Source organism: Heterocephalus glaber, unplaced genomic scaffold (assembly GCF_053883595.1).
Source record: "Heterocephalus glaber isolate CG9 unplaced genomic scaffold, H.glaber_assembly_v1.0 deba00001472, whole genome shotgun sequence".
NCBI classification, from domain to species: domain Eukaryota; kingdom Metazoa; phylum Chordata; class Mammalia; order Rodentia; family Bathyergidae; genus Heterocephalus; species Heterocephalus glaber.
In genome coordinates this window covers 78,771,081-78,793,615 of record NW_028258315.1, presented here as the reverse complement: position 1 = coordinate 78,793,615, position 22,535 = coordinate 78,771,081, and the positions used below count along the sequence as shown (strand labels likewise).

Genomic DNA, 22,535 nt, shown 5'->3' with positions numbered 1-22,535 from the left:
AAAAACAAAAGGAAAGTGTAAGACAGTGTCTATTTTAGGTTGGAGGAAACTGAATTTTTCCCCTTTGGTTGAAGCTGTAGGTATTAGATAAAAAAACAAGGACTGAGCCTTTTTTTTTCCCCTCTGACAAGCAAAGGGCGTATGACCTTGCTGACAGCCATCCTGCCACATCCCATCAGGATGAACTTGGATTAAAAGCCCCAGCATCTTCCTGTCCTCTCTGTGCATATTTCTTCAGCCACATGCTAGGCTGTGTTGGCTCCTGCAGCCATGACAGGAGCTGTGCCTCAGCCTTAAAGTGTGGCACCTCTCTTCTGCTGTGGGCAGCTTCAGGGTGTTACTGCTGCCTCTCTCAGTTGCTATTAAAAGCTATACCTGACAGGGTAAAGATGAAGGAGGCACCAAACCTACCACCTTCATCTTCCAAATCCCAAAACCCTCTGTGGGCCATGATCAACACAGAAGACACTCCTGGAAACTCCTGGCAGTTTGTGGGAATGGCAGAGCTGTCACTCAGGCAGCCACTTCTCCCACAGTTTGGCTGAGCTGTCACTGTGATGGCTGAGGCTGTTCTAGATGCCCCATGACCTCTCAGGGAGCTATTTGCCTTGGCCCCAGCAGGCTTGAAACACAGGGCTATCCCAGTAAGACTCTACCCTGCAACCTCCAGATAACCCTGCCAACTGTGATTTAGAAAGGCCCAAAACAAGTTCATGAAAAACAGCAGACTATGCATGTGTGAGTCTGCTCCTCCAGTATATAAGCACTGTTCTCTTACATTCCTTGGGTCAGTCTAGGAGAGCTTCTTACAGTGTGCTACCCTCTGTGCTGTAGCACAAGTCCCAATGAAAGCCTTACATGGTCACTTGTATTGTCTACTCATGATTTTTATCTCTGGTGCAGTAGGCTGAATAAGTTACACTAAGAAAGAATTGGTAACACTAGAGACTGTTAGCTCTGAAGAGTTGCAGAGAGCAGCAGAACAGTAAAGACTCAAAAGCAGTGGAGACCGGCTGAGACCAGTAGAAGAGCACCAAGGAAGTAGCAGAAGCTCCTGGAAGATCTCCAGAAAGCTGCCAAGGGAGGCCACAAGCCCTGAACAGCTAATAGCAGCAACTAGGAGCTGCCAAGAACTGTAATACAAAGAGTTGAGAGTCACTGGTAAGCTGCTTACATCAAGGGAATTGTACTACTCCAACTATATTTCTATCAGAATTGAGCACAAAGAACACTGACCCAATCGGCAACAGGTGGAGCCCTTTCTGCTCCTAACAGTCACATGACAGTCAAGGTCAACAAGTTTCAGAAACAGTTTGGCGCATGACAGGGAGTCACCTGCATTGGGAGCATTGAACCCTACATATGTATGCCTCTATATCTGCTAGCCTTTGTTCCAAGTATCTAAATGCTGGGAGAGAAAAGCAAATTTATTTACTCTTTGTCCTTTGGTTTTTGCCTAATGAGAGAAGTGAAACTCCACTCCTGTTGTCTCCCTTGGAAAACAATGGGCCTCATCAGTATTTCTTTTGGTTATTGAAGACTTCCTAGGAGGACTTGGGAAGTTTCAGGGGTTAAGGTCAGTTTCAGGGGTTATGTTTGCTAAATTAAGCATTTTAATTTTTTAATATTAAAGCTTTACTCCTTTAATACTTTCTTCTTCTGTAATTATGTCTCAGAAGCATAATAGAAATATCCTAGTTGACTACTTGATAGTGATATCAACTTAGGCAAGCTACTAAAGTTCCTTGTGGTTCATCCCCTTCAACCAGAAGATTGAAAGTATGAAAACTAAGTACAAACTGCAGCACATGCTACCTCCTAGCGGTTCAGTAAATGTTAGGTGTTGTTATAATTATTACATCTAATGTTTTGGTCAATCTATGAAAATTCTTGACACATCTTTGTTAATCCTTTACTATTAAATTAATAGTTATATTTGGAGCAAAAGTGAAATACTGTAATAGTTGCTTGTCCTCAGTGTCTCTCTGTGTGTGTTTAAAGAGGAGAAAAGTTCAGTATACTTACTGATCATAAAATTAGTTGCTGTGATAATTAAAATCACATTTAGATAGCAATGTGGAACCCATATGTAGCCATATGTATTCAAGGAAGTGGTAAGCTCCCCAGAGGTAGTGTAGAATTAATTACCGATTATAATAATTGCATTTAATTAAACATGATGTGTAATATATATAAATGTTGGGGTTCATTGATAAAAGTAATTCATACTTTTCATTTTATTATTTTGAAACTTAACTTGATATATTAAAAGAAAAATTTGTTGTCCATGATTAAAATCCTCTTATATAAGGGTTTTTTTGTATAATAGATTATCTTGAAAAGATACAGTTATTATACAATGTAGTGTGACAGCAAGACTGAATTTGTTTCATAGAGCTTTCAAAGGCACAATGCTCTTCTTAGCTAATGTTCCTTGCAAGATACCTTTGAAAAGCTGCAGCTATTTAACTGCTGTTTGTCAAGTTAGGGGTAGGCTGTTAGAGAATTCTTATTCGTTCATACTTGTAACAGTAAATTCACACTGCACAATTGGAACATCAACATTAAGATGAGATTCAGCTTAGACTCAGGATTTGAATTAAATTTGAGACCTGGGGGTCAGGGATTTAGCTCAGTGGTTCTGCCACCTGCCTCGCAAGCTCAGGGTCCCGAGTTCAATCCCCAGTACCAAAAAATAAAAAAAATAAATTTGAGACCTCGTTATTGCCTTAGTTTAGGATGTCAGAAACACCTCCTCTTTCCTGGTTTGTTTATTCAAGGACACTGACAACTTGATACTGTGCTGTGGTGGTTCTTAAGGTGTTGTCTCAGGACTCCAGTGTCAGCATCACCTGGGAACTTCTTATGTAATCAGAAATTACTGCAGACTTACGTAATCAGAAATTCTGAGCAAGGAGCATGGTGGTACATGCCTGTAATCCTAGCCCTCTGGGAAGGAGAGCAGTAGGATCACAAGTTTGAGCCCAGTGTGAGCAATTTAGCGACTTTGCAAGACCCTCCCTGAAAATAAATAAAAAGAGACTGAAGACCTAGCTCAGTGAAGACCCTGGTTCAATCTCCAGCATCCAAAAAACAAAAACCAGGCGGCCCGACAACAATCCACTGGACACCCCCCCACACACACACCTCTGTACAGCCACCTGGTTCCACACTACAAAGATGCAGAGGACACCGGACCACCAGATGACAGTACTGAGTCCTGCCGCTCTTGGCCCAGAGGTAGGGGCTTCTGAGCCGCCATCCCACTGCTTCTGGTCCAGACGAAGGGGGTTCCGGGCCACCATCCCTCTTGCTGCTCCTAGCCCAGAGGAAAGGGCTTTTGGGCCACCTTCTGTCCACCGCTCCTGGCCCAGAGGAAGGGCCTTCCAGGCCACCATCCCTCCCGCTGCTCCTGGCCCAGAGGTAGGGGCTTCTGAGCCGCCGTCCCACAGCTCCTGGCCCAGAGGAAGGGGCTTCCAGGCCACCATCCCTCCCACCACTCCCAGATCAGAGGTACGGGCTTCTGAGCTGCCGTCCCACTGCTCCTGGTCCAGAGGAAGGGGCTTCCCGGCCACCATCCCTCCCACTGCTCCCAGCCCACAGGAAAGGGCTTTTGGGCCACCATCCCTACCGCTGCTCCCCGCCCCTGTCCCACCTCTCCCACCTCAGAGGAGGTAATCCGTGCAGGTGCCAACAGCCCCCCCGCCGCCCCGCTCCAGTCGAAATGAGAAAACACATAAATAAGTCTCAAAACCAGACATCCAGATCACCTACAGCAACCCCAAAGGGAAATGAGATGGAACACTCTGATACTCAACCACCTGGACCCACTGAACTGGCAACAAAAGGGGATCTGGAAAAAATGAAATCAGAAATAATTTCTCAGATAATAGGAGAAATTGTGCTCCTAGTGCAAGACATGATTAATAAATCTAGAGAGGAGCTGAGGAACATGATGGAATCCCAACATAGGAAACAAATGGAATCCATAAAACAGATGCAAATAGATTTCCAGGAGATGAAACACTCCACTGAGAGTCTACACAGCAGACTGAGCCAATGTGAGGACAGAATTTCAGATATAGAAGATAAGATTGCAGTTGATGACAAGGAAAAGAAAAATTGCTTCAAAATTATACAGGAACATGAGAAATCAATCCAGCAGCTGCTAGATGATGCAAACAAGAATAACATAAGACTGATTGGGCTCAATGAAGAAACAGGAGAGAGTGCAGATGACATAAAAATCTCTTCACAGAAATAATGGCAGAAAACTTCCCAAGCAGGGGAAAAGAGCTTGACATACAGATAAGTGAGGCATATAGGACTCCAAATAGCCTTGATCAAAAAAAATCTACACATAGGCATATAATTGTTAAGATTCCAGAAATGCAACAGAAGAACAAAGTTCTCCAAGCAGTCAGAGAAAAGAAACAAATCACATACAAAGGAAAGCCCATCAGAATCACAGCAGACTTCTCAACACAAACCATCAAGGCAAGAAGAGCTTAGAGTGACATATTCCAAGCCCTAAAAGAAAACAGCCTCCAACCCAGATTGATGTACCCTGCAAAACTATCTTTCAAAATGGATGGAGAAATAAGATACTTTCATGACAAAGAACACCTTAGGAACTTTGTGAATACCAAACCAGCACTCCAAAGAATTTTACACAATATCCTAGGAACAGACATTGAGGATCACAACCCCAGGAAGCAAAGCAGAATGAACCCATCTGGCACGTCAAGAAATTAAATGTAAAGAGGGAGAACCCAACAAAATGAAAAAGTCATGGCAATGACAAGTCAGTACATGTCAGTTATAACCATCAGTGTTAATGGTCTCAATTCACCAATCAAAAGAAATAGACTGGCAGAATGGGTCAAGAAGCAAGGTCCAATTATATGCTGCATACAAGAAACACTTAATTCGAAAGGAAACTCAAAGACTGAAAGTTAAAGAGTGGAAAACAATACTCCATGTGATGGGAACCTGAATAAAAGCAGGAGTAGCTATCCTCTTGGCAGATCAAGTATATTTCAAACCAACACTGATGAAGAGAGACGAAGAAGGACACTACATCCTTATAAAGGGAACAATCCAAGAAGAAGAGATGGCAATCATAAATATCTATGCACCAAACACTAGTGCGGCCAACTATATAAAACATACTAATGGACATGAAAAGTCATATATGCACTAATACAATTGTAGTGGGGGACCTCGACACCCCACTGTCACAAGTAGATCAACTAGACAAAAAATAAGGAAATACTAGAACTCAATCAAACTCTTCAACAAATGAACTTATCAGATGTTTACAGAGTCTTCCACCCCACAAAATCAGAATACACATTCTTCTCAGCTGCATATGGGTCATTCTCCAAAATAGACCACATACTCTCTCATAGAACATGTTTAAGTAAGTGCAAAGGAATTGAAGTTATTCCCTGTATATTATCAGACCACAGTGCGATGAAATTGGAGATCCAGAGCAAAAGAAACTCAAAAAATTTCGTAAACACATGGAAATTGAACAACACACTTCTGAATAACCAGTGGGTCACAGAGGAAATTAAACAAGAAATCAGACAGTTCGCTCAATTAAATGCCAACTCCAATACAACATATCGGAATCTATGGGACACAATGAAAGTAGTCTTACAAGGGAAATTCATAGCAGTGAATATGCATATTAGGAAAACAGAATGAGCCCAATTAAACAACCTGATGCTGCACCTCAAGCTTCTAGAAGAAGAAGAACAGGACAACCCGAGAGCTCATACAAGGGAGGAAATTTTAAAGATCAGAGGAGAAATCAATGCAATGGAGACCAAGAAAACAATAAAAAAAATCAATGAAGCCAAGAGTTGGTTCTTCAAAAGAATCAACAAAATTGACAAACCCTTAGCCAAGCTTATCAGAAAAAGGAAAGAAAAGGCCCAAATCCATGCAATTAGGAATGAAAAGGGTGAAATGACAACAGACCCAGCAGAAATCCAGAGGATCATCAATACCTACTTCCAGAACCTATACGCCAATAAGATGGACAACACAGAAGAAATGGACAGATTCCTAGATACATATGAATTACCAAAGTTGAACGAAGAAGACCTAAAAATTCTGAACAACCCAATATCAACCAGTGAAATGGAAAACATAATTAAAAACTTATCAACTAAGAAAAGCCTGGGCCCTGATGGCTTCACTGCTGAATTCTACAAGACATTTAGAGAGGAACTGCTGCCGCTACTGTTTAAACTCTTCAGTGAAATTGAAAGGGAAGCAATACTCCCAAATTCATTCCTGGAAGCAAGCATCACCTTGATCCCCAAAGCAGAGAAAGACCCAACTGAAAAAGAGAACTATAGGCCAATCTCACTAATGAACATAGATGCAAAAATCCTGAATAAGATACTGGCAAATAGAATGCAGAACATCATGAAGAAGATTATACACCCTATCAAGTGGGATTCATCCCAGGGATGCAGGGATGGTTCAATATATGCAAATCAATCAATGTAATACACTATATCAATAGAGCCAAGGACAAAAACCATATGATTATCTCCATAGATGCAGAAAAAGCATTTGACAAAATCCAACATGCATTTATGATGAAAACCCTACAAAAAATTGGAATAGATGGTCTCTACCTCAAACTGACAAAAGCCATCTTGAAAATCCAACAGCCAATATCATACTAAATGGTCAAAAACTGAAACCCTTCACACTAAAATCAGGAACAAGACAAGGATGTCCACTATCACCACTCTTGTTCAATATAGTTCTGGAAACATTAGCCATGGCAGTTAGACAAGAGAAAGAAATAAAAGGAATAAAGATAGGAAATGAAGAAGTCAAATTGTCATTATTTACAGATGACATGATACTGTATATAGAAGACCCCAAGAACTCCACCAAAAGTCTTCTAGACTTAATAACCAAATTCAATCAAGTAGCTGGTTACAAGGTCAACACACAAAAATCAATAGCTTTCCTCTGCATGAATGACAGACTCACTGTGAGAGAAATAGGGCAAATAATTCCTTTCACAATAGCATCCAAAAAACTGAAATACCTAGGAATCAACCTAACGAAAGAAATCAGAGACCTCTTCTCTGAAAAGTATGACACTCTGAAAAGAGAGATTGAAGATGGTATCAGAAAATGGACAGACATCCCCTGCTCCTGGGTAGGAAGGATTAATATAGTGAAAATGGGCATACTTACAAAACTGCTATATAGATTTAATACAATTCCAATTGAGATCCCAGCAGCATACTTCATGGACCTGGAGAAAACAATCCAAAAATTCATTTGGAACAAGAAGAGACCCAGAATAGCAAAAGCAATTCTAGGTAACAGAGACATGGCAGGGGGTATCACAGTCTCCAACCTGCAACTATACTACAAAGTTACTGTGATTAAAAACACCATATTACTGGCAAAGAAACAGACCTGAGGATCAGTGGAACAGATTAGAAGATGCAGAAACTATGCCAGACACACTCAGCCATCTCATCTTCGATAAAGGAGCCAAACACCCTCACTGGAGGAAAGATAGCCTCTTTAATAAATGGTGCTGGAAAAATTGGGCTTCAACTTGCCAAAGATTAAAACTCGACCTATATTTCTCTCCATGCACTAAACTAAAATCAAAATGGATTAAAGACCTAAATATTAAAATAGAAACTCTGAGCCAGTTGGGACAGAGGTTAGGTAGAACTCTTGAAGACATTGGTGTAGGAAAAGATTTTATGAACAAAACCTCAGTTGCCTGTGAACTAGCACAAACAATCAACAAGTGGGATCTCTTCTTATTAAAAAGCTTCTGCACACCAAGAGAAACCACCAATAGTGTGAAGAGACAACCCACAATGTGGGAAAAAGTCTTCACCTGCTCTTCCTCAGACAAAGGTCTACTATCTCGAATCTATAAAGAATTTAAAAGATCAGACCTCCCAAATTTAAAGACCTAATCCAAAAATGGGCATCTGAAATGAACAGACATTTCTCAGACAAAGAAGTAGAAATAGCAAATAAATACATGAAAAAATGTTCAATATCACTGGTCATTCGAGAGATGCAAATGAAAACAATGCTGAGATTCCACCTCACTCCAGAAAAATGGCTGCTATCATGAAATCAACCAGTAACAAATGCTGGCGGGGTTGGGGGAAAGAGGAACCCTGCTCCACTGCTGGTGGGAGTGTAGACTGGTGCAAGCACTGTGGAAATCAGTATAGAGATACCTCAAAGAGCTAGGACTGGAAGTCCCATTTGACCTCACTGTTCCACTGCTGGGGATCTTCCCCAAAGAATTAAAAGAATCATACCACAGTGATATATGTGTGCCCATGTTCATAGCAGCAGAATTTGTGATAGCTAAAACTTGGAAACAGCCCAAATGCCCATCAACTGGAGACTGGATAAAGAAAATGTGGGTTTTTTTTATAAAATGGAGTACTACTCAACCATAAAAAATGAGAAATTAGAGACATTTATAGCTAAGTAGATGCACATTGAGGAGATACTCTTAAATAAATAGGACACACGTGTATAAATACCAAATAGCTTCTCTGATGTGAGAAACTGAAAGTGTAAATAAGGACTAAATGTATAATAGGTAATGTGAAATAGGAAGAAAAGGGGCAAAGGGAAAGGAAGTGGGAGGGCTAGGGGAAAGGATAGAAAGGAATGGGATTAATATGAGAAAATGGAAAAATAGGAACAAAATCTTTGTAAATAGGGAGGAATGGAGGGGTTGAAGGGAGGGTTGGGCAAGGATGAAAAATAAGAACCAAGAGAGACTATGTAAAGTTACAGATTTCCCATGATGAATGTCATTATATTGTATATCTAAAATGTACCAATGATTAGAATGAATAATCAATAATGTAAAATAGGAAGAAAAGGTCCAAAGGGGTAGGGGTAGTGGGAGGGGCAGGGGCAAGTTAAGAAGGGAAAGGAAAAATGATGAGAAATGGAAAAAATGGAAATAAAGTCTTTGTAAATAGGGAAGGGTGGAGGGGATGAAGGGAGGGCTAGGAATGGGGAAAAAATAAGAACCAAGATGCATTATGTAAAGGTACAAGTTCCCAATGAGAAATGTAATTGTGTTGTATACCTACAATGTACCAATAAAAGAATTTAACAAAAAAAAAAAGGAAAAAAAAAAACCTGTCCAGTTTCTTAGGTAAAATATGCTATTTATGTGCATGCAAAAACAATGAATTAATACTCAATAAATTTCAAGTTATCTCTTAATATTCAAATATTCATTATCTTGTCATTTTAAATTTAGTGTTTTTACATTTTTAAATATAACTTTGTGCTTTCATTTGATAAATCTTGGATATTTAGATAGTTTTAAGCATGTATGAGGATGTATGCTAATTCTCTTATTGTGCTTTTAATGAGTGTGGATTTGATTTTACTCTGTCCAGTAAAAATTCCCCTTGCAGCATAATACTGCATTCTCAAAAAAAAAAAAAAAAGAAAAAACAGAAACCTGTGTTGTTAACGGGCATCCCATGTGTTTCTCATGTATCTAAGCCTTCAGTATCATTGCTTTTTTATAATAATTGCCTTTTAGACTATTTGATGTCAATTTTAGTGAAAAATTGACTAACTTGAGGAAATATTGCATTATAGGCTATAAACCAAGATGCTCATTGCAAAGTTAATTTAAACTTTAGCACATTGTGTAGGTAAAACTAATTAGGTTAACTAATTTCTCTTCACACAAACCACAAATAAGTGTTTCAAGCCATTATCATGAAATATATATCAAATTTGACTTCTGGATTAGAATAACTGATAGCAATATTTTAACCATAAGCCATCAGGGAAGTGATTGAAAGTATTACATTTTCGTTTAGAACTATAGTTAAGATCAGTTCAGCCTTAGTTTTTTGTCACTTACCCCTGCCTTGTCCTACAACACCACAGCTGGTCTAAAGTATAGTAAAACTTTGCATTTCTGTCAACTTTGCATTTTCTGTTAACTTGTTCCACAAGACAAACATTTCTAATAAAATTTAACTTGATAAACAAGGAATGTCTTGCAATACAAGTAGTACCTGAGGCTGAACTTCTCATTGTCACAACCGAGTCTGGTTCTCTCTAGTTCTCTCTCCCTGCCAGACTGTGAGTAATTATCTCCTAACAGCAAGAGGTTAAGGAAGAAATCTCATCTGCAGAGGAGAAGAAAAAGGCAGAGGAACCCTTCCTTTCAAACGAGATTAGGGAGATATGTAAAATATGGGAAACAGTGCAAAATTTTGTACCCAAGCACTACCCAAATAAGGGTAGTGCAAGTGATGAATCTGTTTAACCAACAATGCATTTCTGCAAAATCCTCAAAAGGAGGTGAAAGCAAGTGTCATTGGATAGGTTCCTTGTTAAAACTGCACAACAAGAAAAAGATTCCATTGAGCAGATAGTGATTCCCATTAGTAACAGTGAAAATCATCCTACCCAATAACCTTCCTCTCTGTGTCTCCCTCACACCAACCAAAGGTTTTCAAAGGTAAGTACAGGTTAATTTGTTTATTTATCTTTATATTTTTATTTTCTTTATTAGTTTGTATTATAGTATTATGGTCATTTTCTTTTGTTTTTCCATTAAGTTTATTGGTACATTTTAGGTATACAATACAGTTACATTCATCATTGGGATCTTGTACCTTTACATGATGTATCTTGGTTCTTATTTTTTCCCTATTCCCCTGCCCTCCCTTCACCCTCTCCATCCTTCCCTATTTACAAAGACTTTGTTTCCATTTTTTTCCTTTTCTCATATTTTTTTTTCGTCTTTCCTTTCCCCTACCCCTCCCACTTCCCCTACTCCTTTAGACGTTTTCTTCCTATTTCACAGTATGAATTATACATTTTGATCCTTATTTACACTTTTAGTTTTTCACACCAGAGAAACTATCTGGTATTTACACATGTTGTAGTCATTTTCATATGAATATTTTGGGGTTGTGGAACAATCATGCATATTTATTATTTTGTTTGGGGATATTCACTTTGACATACAAATGCTTTGGATTATAAGCATGTTTCCTGACCAAATTATGCTTGTAAACTGACATTTTACTGTATTTCATTTTCCTCAAGTTTGAATGTCTTTTCTTCACCTTCTGGTGAAAAGATTCTCTTCCTGTACATGGGAACACCACTTCACCCCACACGCTCCCTTGGCCTGCTCATTTTTTAGCTTGTAGCATAATACTACTTTCTTGAAGAAAACTTCTCATACCTTCTCTGTTCCTGTATGCTATTCTACTTCCTCTTTTTAACATCACACCATCAGAGAAATAATTGCTTGTGTTTTGTTCTTCGTGACCTGATATGTTCTAAGCTTTACAAGTCAAAGATTCTCCCTAGTTACTATAGTATCTGGCATGTATGTGTCAGGCATTCAGTATATACCTATGAATTAAATAAATGGTTTTTACATTTTTTTCCTTACTTTATGTGTTTGGAGAGTAAAATTCTTTTTAACACAACATTCCAAAAAACTCTTCTTACATGTGCCTCAGGTACACCTGTTTTGAAAAAGAATAGACAACTGAAATGATGTTTTATATCAGTGTGTACAACTCAGCATTTGAAATTCTATGTTAAAGTATTAGAGTGTGAGAGAACTTTTTTAAGTCTGAGAATGGATTTTATGAATCTTGTAATAAACTCTGGAGAAAACCATATGATCCATTGCTTCCAGCTCTCAGGGGAGACCACACTGGCTAGAGACACTCAATCTACCTGACCTAGTTCCAGTGAGTGAAGGAATCTTGCATCTGTCTAAGCATGGTGCCTGGTATACTGCAAGTGGTAAATAAATGTGAATTGCTTTCCTTTCTTCTTAAGCTTTCAGAAGCAGATATCATACCATTTCCATAAGAAATGGCCATGAGAACATTTGAAATTGAGATCAGTACTTTAGCAAGGAAAGTGCTCAAACATAATCTAAACTTCAGTGTCTAAAGTTTATTAGATGTTAAGCAGTATTTTCCAAGTTAAATTTCATAATGTGGGTTTCATTTTATCGTGTTTAGAAAACAGAGTTACAGTTTCAATGGAAACATTTTTAATAAGCTCAGGGAATAATATTTTAGACATTAAAAAACAACACAAAATAAACTACATCTAAGTATGTACTGGTGGTGTGAACATGATGCACCTCTAAGGGTAAAAAGCTTGTACCTAGGTGGTATTTTGGGTGGACAGTGGATTCTTTGGGGCTCTGGGAGGCTGGGGTGCATGAGGGTGTGCATTTTGTAAGACCCTGGTTCTGTCCTTTTTCTGTACTTCCTGACTTATGATATGAATGGTTTGCTCTCTGTATTCATCTGTCATTGATGTGTGTGGCACCCTCACCAGAGGCCCAAAGCAGTGAGGCTTCCTAATCTTAGAGTGGAACCTCCAGAACTATGAACAAGGAAAAAAAAAAAGAACTTTTCTCTGTATAAAGTTAATTGCCTCAGGTATTTCATTGTAGCTAATACAATGTACTACCCAAACTGACAAGACAATTTCACCAACCCCTCATTATGTTAATTAAAATTGATCTAAAGATACTTATTGTATATATTATGATTGATAATTTTTTTAAAATCTTCCATAAGGATTTGACATTCAGTCCTAGAATGAAATAACTAGCCTGTTTCTGTTATACCATAAATTTATTGTGTGTATGTGTTTAAAACCGGAAATATTCTTAGTTAAGCAAGAAACAAAGTAGAACCAGGAAATCCAAATATGCATATTTATCCAATATGATTGGCAAAGATTAAAAAGATAAAACTCAGCTTGTCAAAGATGTGGAAATATGGGCAGAGTGGATGAAACGGTAAATTGTCACAGAATTTTTAACTGACAGTTGATGAGTATGTATCTTGATAACTCTGATTATGACAGAAATATACCTAAAGATATTTGTCCACTGCTGGTCATTCAATATTTTAAACAATTAGAGCTTAGTAAGATTAATGATGGTAAATCTGCTTAACAGATGAATAAGTAGCTATTCAAATGTTGATACAGATATAAAATGGACATGAAAATAATTACTATGTTAAAGTGGTTATACAGACATATATTACTTAAGCAAAGGAAAAAACAACAGGTTATTTCCAGACCACTTCTCTCTCCCTCTTATCTGCATTTTCTAAAGTTTTCTTTTTGAATACTTACTGTTACTACTACATTTTACCCCAAGAAAAGGGAACCTATTAAAATAGCATTAGGTTCTATCCTATGCTGTTAAATGAAAAGAATTGGATTTAAGTAAGGTTTTTCATGTAAAATTTATCTTAGTAATATCTACAGAAGAACATACTGGTGTTACTTGGTACTGCCATCCTGCTAAATTAAACTTTACGGTTTTGTTATATAATCCTAAATTTCCCAGAGAGTTAAAGAATTTGCCTCATGTCTTGGATGCCTTTATGAATGCATGAAACAGGAAACTGCCCCGGTAGGTGTAATTTGAGGGACGCTAAAAGGAAACTACCTGTTTTAAGTAAACCTGGGAGTCTCCCTGCCCTTCAAACTCTCACTCCTTCCTCATCCTTGCTACAGGGCCTAAGATGGAACCATTAAAAATATATTCTTTTTGTTAAACATTTTCCTCGCCTTTTTTTTTTTTAGTAAAAACATTACCGAGAGGTGATATGTCAAATCACTGTCCCCCATTTTAGTTTATCAGCTTAATCTACTCTGTAATAGATTAAATTTTTATAGAGAGCAACTCACATGAAGGACTTGAGGGAATAGAAGTACCGACATCTCTGACCAGTACATCAGGAAAGATAGAGGAAGAATTTTTTCTCCATTTTGCTTTTCTCTGTGTTATGTGAAAATTATTTACCAGCCAGGCATGGTGGTTCATGTTTGTTGTACTTCCAGCTCTTGGGAGGCTGAGGCAGGGATCGCCATGAGTTTGAGGCCCTCCCTGGGTTACATAGTGAATTCAAGGGCAGCCTGAACTAAATAGTGAGACCCTATCTCAAAAAAAAATATTTTTTTTACCAAATAGACAATAGAAAACATTATTTGGATAGCAGATTTCCAAAACATAATTTTAATAGCAGCTTTCCAAATGATGAATGTCGTGCTAGGTACAAGTTTCATTAGTAATTATGTTTAGTATCTCTTGCCATCTGGTTTAGATTAGGCTTAAGCAAATTTGGAAATCAAATATCTGCAATGACATTGATCACCTACTCCAATATCTAAAATATTTCCCTCTCTCTTGCCTTTTAAAACATGTTGAAAGACATTTTTGTGATGCTGATGACTGCTCTGGTCACCATTTTGCACTTGGTGGGGCTCTCTTTTTTTCCTTACATCTGTGTATTTCTTTGTGCTCCGTGATGTAATTGTTTTCTTGACCTCCTCTTTGACTCCTGACTTGGTTACTCTTCAGTTCCCTAACTAGACATTCACCAAAGTTCAGCTAGTGCCCTTTTGTTCTTCTTTTCATACATTCTTCTCTTTGATGATGGATTTTACTATACCAATTTAAACAGTTACTTCTAAAGTTTGGCTCAACTCTTTGTCTCCATGTTTGTTTCTCTCCATCCAAGTCTCTTACAAAATGTTGCTTCTTTTTTTTTTTTTTGTATCAGGGATCGAACTCAGGCTTTTGGTCTTGCCAGGCAGGCAGCAGAACCACTGAGCTAAATCCCCAGCCCCAGAATGTTGCTTCTTAAGGATACCTCACTACTGGATTTGATATGCTCAAAATTGAAATAGTTTCCCTCCAAAAAGCTCTTTTTTTTCTTCTCTATACATCATGAAGTTCTAGTTATTACATCTCATTCCCTAAGATCTTTTTTTTTTAAACTGTGCCCATTTCTCATACCTTCTGAATTAACTTAAACACAAACTATTTTGAATTCTTCCTTCAAAGTTGAGATCCACTCACCCCTTTCTTACCAGCCACACTGGCATCAGCTTTGTTCAGGTACCCAATCAAATGTTTGCTTCTTAATTGATGTTGCTGGCTAATCTTTTTAAAACTTCACCACTAGCTCAGCCTTTCTAAAAACACATTTCCCCCAGTCTTTTCCATCTTACCTCTTTTTATAAAACCAAGTTTGTTTGTTTGTTTTAACTTTTATGTCCTGTTATTACTTCTGTGCCAGCAGTGGTATAATATATCTCCTAGATTTTGGTACTTAATCATACTCTACCTTGTACTTAACTATTTCAGGGAGTTGCTGGTATTGCCTCTTAAGTTTCCAGTACCTGTTGAATTGAATAACACTTTTTATTTCTCTTTTTAAGTAATTGTGTGCAGTAGTATAAAACTTTTGAGTTTGTATGTGATTTTCCACAAACTTCTAATTCAGAAGTTCTCTACCATTATTATGGTCAATAAATAACTTCTTGGATTTTTTGTTAACTCTGGATCCAAACCCCAAGAAATCTAATTTAGCATGAGTCTAAAAACAGTCTTTCAGCAACACTGCTGAGATGCACTTTTCATAGAATCCATTAGTCTAACATCTACATGTGGCACAGTTTTAATAACACAGTTATCACATGTGGTTGTGTATTTCTTTCGGATGTTTATGTAAGTTGTAGCAAAAATTATCAAGCCAAGTTTCAGAAAATGCTACAACTTCTTAGATGGCTTAGAAATGCCACAGACAACTGAATTTTTCCACAGATTTATAAACTGCCAGGAATTCAATTACGGTGTTAGCTATTTTACCTACCAGGGTAGTGTAGTAGGAAAGAATCCTTTAAATTACTTCTGCTGTCAAAAGCAGCAGTGTAAAAATAAATAACAAATTTACATTGTGTTTACATGAGGAAGTGAAACATTTAAAAGTATCTCCTTTTAATGATCTAAACAAAGGATGCTTCTGTTTCCTATTGTAACTAAACTGCCAAATTGACATTTTGGAAGTTATTTAAGAATTAATATATTCTCCCAAGATTAGATTTTTTTCCTTTTGTAAGATTCCTTTATGAACTCTTTCAATATAGTCTGTGTTCTTCCAACCTTTTTTTTTCGCTTTTCTATATGCTTTTCAACATAAACATCTAATGTATGTTTTTGAAATAAAATTTGTACAAAATTGTATGAGGATATAATATAATCATCTAAGAGAAATTGTGGATCTTAATAATTATTTACTTAATATCCCTATACATAAGTTTAAACATGTTTCAAAGTTTTAGATGAAATAATGCTGATTTGTATGTTATAGAGGTTGATTTTTGGAGTGTCATGTCCTGTTGTGTTGTGTTGTGGTACTGGGGGTTGAGCCCAGAGAACTATATTGGCAACAAATAAAGCAGAAGGATTTTTCTATTATTACCAATTTATGTAAGTCAGTTAAGTCATTTGTATTTTTTAGGTTCTTTTGGTAGTGGTCACAGTCTTGTTTCAGGTTGAAGTCTCAAAACAAACTCTCTCCTACCTACCAACCTTTATTAGCAAGATGACACAGCAATAATAAGGGAACCTTGTTTGATAAGCCAGTAAATCCCCCGCTTTGTCCTTCTTAAACATACTCTGATAAATACCAAAACAGGAAATTTAACGTTCTTTTAATAGGATCAGCCTCCTTTCTGGTGTCATATATCATCAGTTTTCTACTCATTTGGAGTGTGTGCTGTCGTCTGGATATCAACCCCCCCCCAAAGTGCATATATTAAAATCTGTTGCCCAGTGCAGTTGTAATAAGTGGGGCTTTTAGGAGGTGATTGGGTTATGAGGGCTGAGCTCTCGTGATGGCGTTGGTCCCCTTTAAAGAGGTCTAAGGGAGCTTGTGTGCTCCTTCCAGTGAGTACACATAGATAGCATCATGTATGAAGAATGGGCCCTCACTCGACACTGAACCTGCTGGTAATTTCTGTTGTTTATAACCTAGTCTAAGGCATTTAGTTACAACACCACAAATGGACTAAAAACAGATGTTTGTTGCAAAAACAAGACGCAAGACTTTCATGATCTTGAGTACAGTTCAAAAAGTGTTAAGTTGTTGGCCTTATCGGATAATCCTGCTCCTTTCATGCAAAGGTGCTGAAGCATGTATGATCTTTCTGGCCAATACTTTAAATATTCTTTATTTCCTCAATATAATTTGTTCGTAATGTTGCTCGTGCTTATAGATGAACTTTCTATGGAAATGTAGATCAAGAGATTAGATGCAGGTGGAGATGTTGGATTCATTTGCCTCGAGTTAAAATCCTGATTAGCTTTGGCATGCTATCCAGCCCTTCCTGGAATACTAATTTCTGATTAGGTCCTCTAAATGCTTACTTGCACACAGAGGTACATCGTACTGTCTGTATCAGTTTTTTTTTTAATTGCAAATCTTATGTGTCAGTGGGTTGAAATTAAATCAAGGAGACTAACATCTACTGCTACATTATGGAGTGGGATGGTGTAGGAAGACATTGTTTGTCCTAGGTAATGTTTTTTGAATCTTTTAGTTACATGTGTATATGTCATTGGATAATGATGTAAGATGTATATCTTTCTGTGGGGTGTGGAAAAAATATTTGAAATCAGTATTTTAAAGTTAATTACACATGACACACAATCATAAATTTAGTCATCCTAGGATTATAATGGATTGGAATTTATGACTTACAGAGTCACTTGAGTAAATAAAATTTAGCCTTTTCTATATATATGAAATTATTCTTGTACAGAGTTGTCAGGCAGAGATAGTAACAAAATGTTTTGTTGAAAAGTAGATTATCAAGCTAGACATTCATTCTGTCATACTCTGGAGGTGTTAAGTATCAGTGTTATGAAAGCTTTTTCATATTATTGTATAGACACTTCAGATCTCCAGAACAACAGCAGAGAGCTGTGATGTGATGATTACAGCAGTAATGATTCTGAGTGCTAGATTTAGCAGTATTTAAGTCATGCTGTTAACTTTGCAAATGATACGTAAATGTGGTTAAAATACCTTTGGCAGCAAGGATGTTAGATTAAGGAAAGATCTTAACACCTGTTTAGTCTTTCCTATTTTTTTTCCCAAATGTTACTTTTCTAATTAACTTGTAATAACTTCCTACCTTTATGGTCTGGCTGTGTAGATGCTTCTAATACAAAGAGTAGGTTGCCATTCCTTCATCTTCAGAATGTACTTTTTTGTTTTTCTGCCTGAACAGTGGTGGGTTGTCAACATGTGACAAACTTTCTTATAGAAAAGATCTCCTTTGGGTCCAGCACAGCACTTCTAGAGTAGAAGCCACTCAGGACTTGAAATAATGTAGAGAAATGCTTCATCAAAATCAATGGGGAAGGCTTTAGTAAGTTGTGAGTGTGGCTTGAAATTTTGCGTTTTATTTTATAGTTGTCCTACAGAGGTTATTCCCACTTGCCTGATGTGCACGGTCTTGAAAGAACACAAACTAGATTGGGAGTGCTGTGGGAGCAGAACATGATCCTTTCTCTTATCATCATGGCATTTGTGCCTCCCGTACCTTCTGTCAGATGTTAAGTGCTAAGTAACTATTTGTTAAATGAATGAATGAATGAATGAATCATTGATTTCACTGAAATTCGCTTCTCTTGAGGCACTTGCTAAGCTGATTTGAACTGCATGGTACAACATGCAGTAGGAAGGCTCTCTCTCATCTCTCACTTGCTCAGGCCTAGCACTTTTTCCTCTCTCCTCAATTAAGAAATTTCAAAATCAGCAGACTTAAATTGGTACCTATAGAATGCCTCCTATTGGAGGGCTAGTAAGTCTGGGCATATAAATATGTAGAAGAAAACAATGTTTTAGGCATTTAGATGGAGGCAGATGCTTAAGGGAGTCTGTCATGAAAAATGAGAACACATAGTCCTCATCTACTAGAGAGCTTACAATTTTATAACCTGGATTACCATTATTTGTTTCAATTATCTGTATTTGTAAGTTATTTGAGGGCAGGATATGTGGATCCATTCATATCTGTAACCTTCATAGCACCTGACATAGTGGGAACCCAGTAAATGCCTAATGAAGGCAGAAATAGATCACTTTTCCATCCAAGAAACTCTTTAAATATTTACCAGTCTCTTTAATAAAAGAAATGAGCTAGACAGCTTATAGGAGGTCCTTCCTATCTCAAGTATTATGGTCCTGTAATGTGAAAAATAATTTTAATTGACAGCCCCAAGATCTGAGTAACATCATGTTCTTGAGGTTTACATATAATTTAAAATTCACACTCAACTCTTCTATGTAGGTGTTGGAAATGAAGCTTAAAGTAACTAGAAGCAGTGGAAAATAAGTCAGGAGACAAGCACTTCTAATTAGCAGTACCAAATAATTTGTCATTGACTATTCCTTGTATCTGTATTACAAGGAACAAATGTTGTTCATAGTTCTAACTTCAATGCAGGATTTTGGTCTTTGCAGTGTTTTTCACTGTGTACATCGGAACCACTTGTAAAGACAGACATTGAGTTGAATCATGATGTATCTGTTGATAACATATGCACTTCAAAATTTAGTTTATGTCCTGTTTCTTTGAGGAAACCTTCTTGCTATTCAACTTCTCTCCAGAAAAGGACTGACCTGTACATGTTTCTTTCAGTCCTTGTAGATAGGCCCACAAAACCTGGAACTAGATGTATCCTAGTCAGAGATAATTTGGGGAAGATGAACTATTTTGGATACATTACAAAAAAAGATCATATGGATCATGTAGAAGAGGTATCATCTTTATTCCTGTTGCTTTAAAATGCTTAAAGTAAAATAAATAAATATATAAAATGCTTAAAGTGAAAGTTGTTAAGAAGCAAGGTTTAACTTTAGTACAGTATTAGGGAAAACTTTTCTATTTGAAATCTTCAAAAGGGACATAGTCTACTGGGTGCATAAGCATGTAGGGACTTTTATATTGGGTGTTTCTCTGTTATTGTCCAAGCTGCTGATTGACCTGATAATCCCTGATTCTTGAGGACAGGAGAAAATAGCTTAGTGTGTAGCTTATGGTAGGCACAAACTCTTACCATAATTAGGTTATATTGTAGCTGGTATCTATTATAGTGTAGCATTATTTGACTTAGGAGACAAGCCTTATGTTTATCTAAAAGACAAAACAACAGACACAAATCCAGGGGACCAAATTTGGCTTTTCCAAGTAAAGGCATAGTCAGTGAATGAGAGAAATGGCTGTATATTGTGGTAGCATGAAACTTATTTATAGTGTTGGCCAAAGACTAAGAAATTTGTTGGTCAATGAGTCAAAACAATATTGGGCTGCCAATAAAAACTAATAGGCTTTTTTTGTGATGTTGAATGAATGACCTACTTTTAAAATTACAGATAATGTATGCATATTCCAAATCAAAGGAGACAAGTTTCAGTTGGTACTTGATACTGATCACACCATACCCTAGAGCATTAAGTTCTTTATGAGGTACTTTCAAAAAAGAGATAATTTTCTTAGACAAAAGAGCTACAGTGGAAAAGAGTGAGGGGTATAATGCTTATTCTAGATAGTATGGGCAGATGGGCTCTTTATAAGAAATGGTACTTGATTGGTGAAAAGCCAGGGGTGAGCTACAGCAGAATATCCTATCTGAAAGAAGGTTGTATTCAGCCCACTGCTCTGATGCAGCTCACTGCCACCAGTCCATTGTTGCCAGAAGTATTTTTCAAAAGAAGTCAAGAATCCATGCTTCTTTATAAAATTTTAAAATACTGAGCAGGTAAACAAGCATATCTGAGGACTAAAAATTCTACTCTATCAGTTTGTTAACCTGTGAAAGTATGAAGTCTTCAGCCCTATGCAGACCAAAAAAAAAAAAAAAAAGCCATTCAGGGAACTCCCAAGAGCTGCTTCAGACACTTGTGTGTTATCAGGTGGAAAACTGATTTGACTTATTTCCCAGAAAGTAGAATAGGGACTAGTGAGTGAAAGCTGTAAGAGGGCAGATTTTTTTGCCCAAGGAAGTACTAACAGTAGATTAGAAGTAGAACAATGTAGACTGTTTGCTTAGAAATTCTGTTTCTAGAGGTGCTGTTCATTCGGATGGCAGGTGGGTGATGAGTTGCTGGAAGTGTCCAGTGATAGTCCTAGGCAGGATGACGTTTCAGGTGCCTTCCTGTCAAGATTCTGCAGTCATGAAGATCTGGTTTCCTATGGAACTGTTCTCCAGATCTTCACATTTATGTTCAATAAGTAAGTTAACTTTCTCCTGTATTTGGCAAGTTGGCACATTATTCTTCACTTGATCTTAGCCAAAAGGCCGAGAAGCGATATGGCACATTATTCTTAAAGGCTTGATTTTTCCGACTGTCCACTTATATAAGATTCATTGATCTTTACAGTAGTTCTTCTTTGAAATGTTCCTTTTATGTTAAGGAATCACACATTCATAATCAAAGCTTGAGAGTCTCTAAGGCTACAATGTTTTATTTTCCTAACTACATGTAGACCAGTTTGATAACTAAAGTCAGTTTGTTTGAGTTGTAACCCTGCAGCTGTTTTAGAGGTAAATAGCAGTGCAAAATGAAATGAACTTAAGAGTTTTTTAAAATTCTTACCTGGAATTACCTTGCATTTTCATTATTAACCTTAATAGTAAGGATCTGGAATTAGATCTCAGCTTTTTCATTTTTCTTTTCTCAGTATAAATAATCTTTTGTTAGTTAATATACGACTGTGTGTATTTTAATGGTTCACAACTGTTTAATCTCATATTAGGATGAGAGTTAATATATTTCCAGCCTAGATAAGAGCCCTTGGACTTTTTTGTTTTAACTTATAATGTGTTTAGTTACTTTATAACTTAGTATATAACTATACTAACTGTAATCTGTATAAAATGAACACAACCAGTGTATATGTTTATTTTCAATCAGATTTAATAGACATTAGGTGCTTAAAGTGTATGTCAAACTGGAATATAGGCAACTGACTTTTCAAAATATAAGACATCTTCATTGTAATACTTGTGAATATTACCAGTTAGAATATTGAAATCCATCCCACATCCCTTCCTGAATCTAAGATTACTAGTAAGAGAATCCAGTATTACCTGTGTATCAGAAGAGTAAAGATTTAGCTGGGAGGTACTGAAAACATTATCTCCATTTCCCTTCACCCACCCTGTACAATTCATGATCCTCAAGAAGGATCAGTCTGGTTTTTATTTAGTTGCTGGGTCTGTTAGTTGACCTCTTTAAATAGTAAGAAGAGACACTGGTGAGAAGTTTGAATGTTATAAGTGAAAGAATTTTTCTTTTCTTTTTGTGTTTTGTTTTGTTTTGTTTTGTTGGCCATACAGGGCATTAAGCCTGTGACCTTCCCACTGAACTATGTCCCCAGCCCTTTTAATTTGTTCATTTAATTTTGAGCCAAGTCTCGTTCAATCAATAAATTGCCCAGGCTGGGTACAGACTTGAGATCCTCCTGACTTAGTCTGAGACAATGAATATTTTAATGGGTTTCCCTTTAACTTTTGTTTATTGACTAATTTGGAAGGGTAGATAAAATCTGATAATTTTCCTTAGTTGGGAAGTTATTCTAACAGACTCTGTAGAAAA

The 22,535-nt window shown here is 37.1% G+C and overlaps 1 protein-coding gene and 1 pseudogene across 2 annotated transcripts in view; both read left to right on the top strand.

The window, feature by feature from the left end:
* The window catches only part of Ube2e2 (ubiquitin conjugating enzyme E2 E2), a 381,059-nt gene that overhangs the window by 205,100 nt on the left and 153,424 nt on the right, over positions 1 to 22,535 (top strand). The gene's annotated exons all lie outside the window — the stretch shown is intronic.
* Positions 1 to 22,535, top strand: part of LOC101700703 (nuclear receptor coactivator 4 pseudogene) — a 52,002-nt pseudogene that overhangs the window by 16,515 nt on the left and 12,952 nt on the right. Inside the window, exon 2 of the transcript XR_015439618.1 lies at positions 1 to 22,535. This exon is cut by the window's left edge and continues 15,714 nt beyond it; it is cut by the window's right edge and continues 12,952 nt beyond it. The product of XR_015439618.1 is annotated as a nuclear receptor coactivator 4 pseudogene (transcript).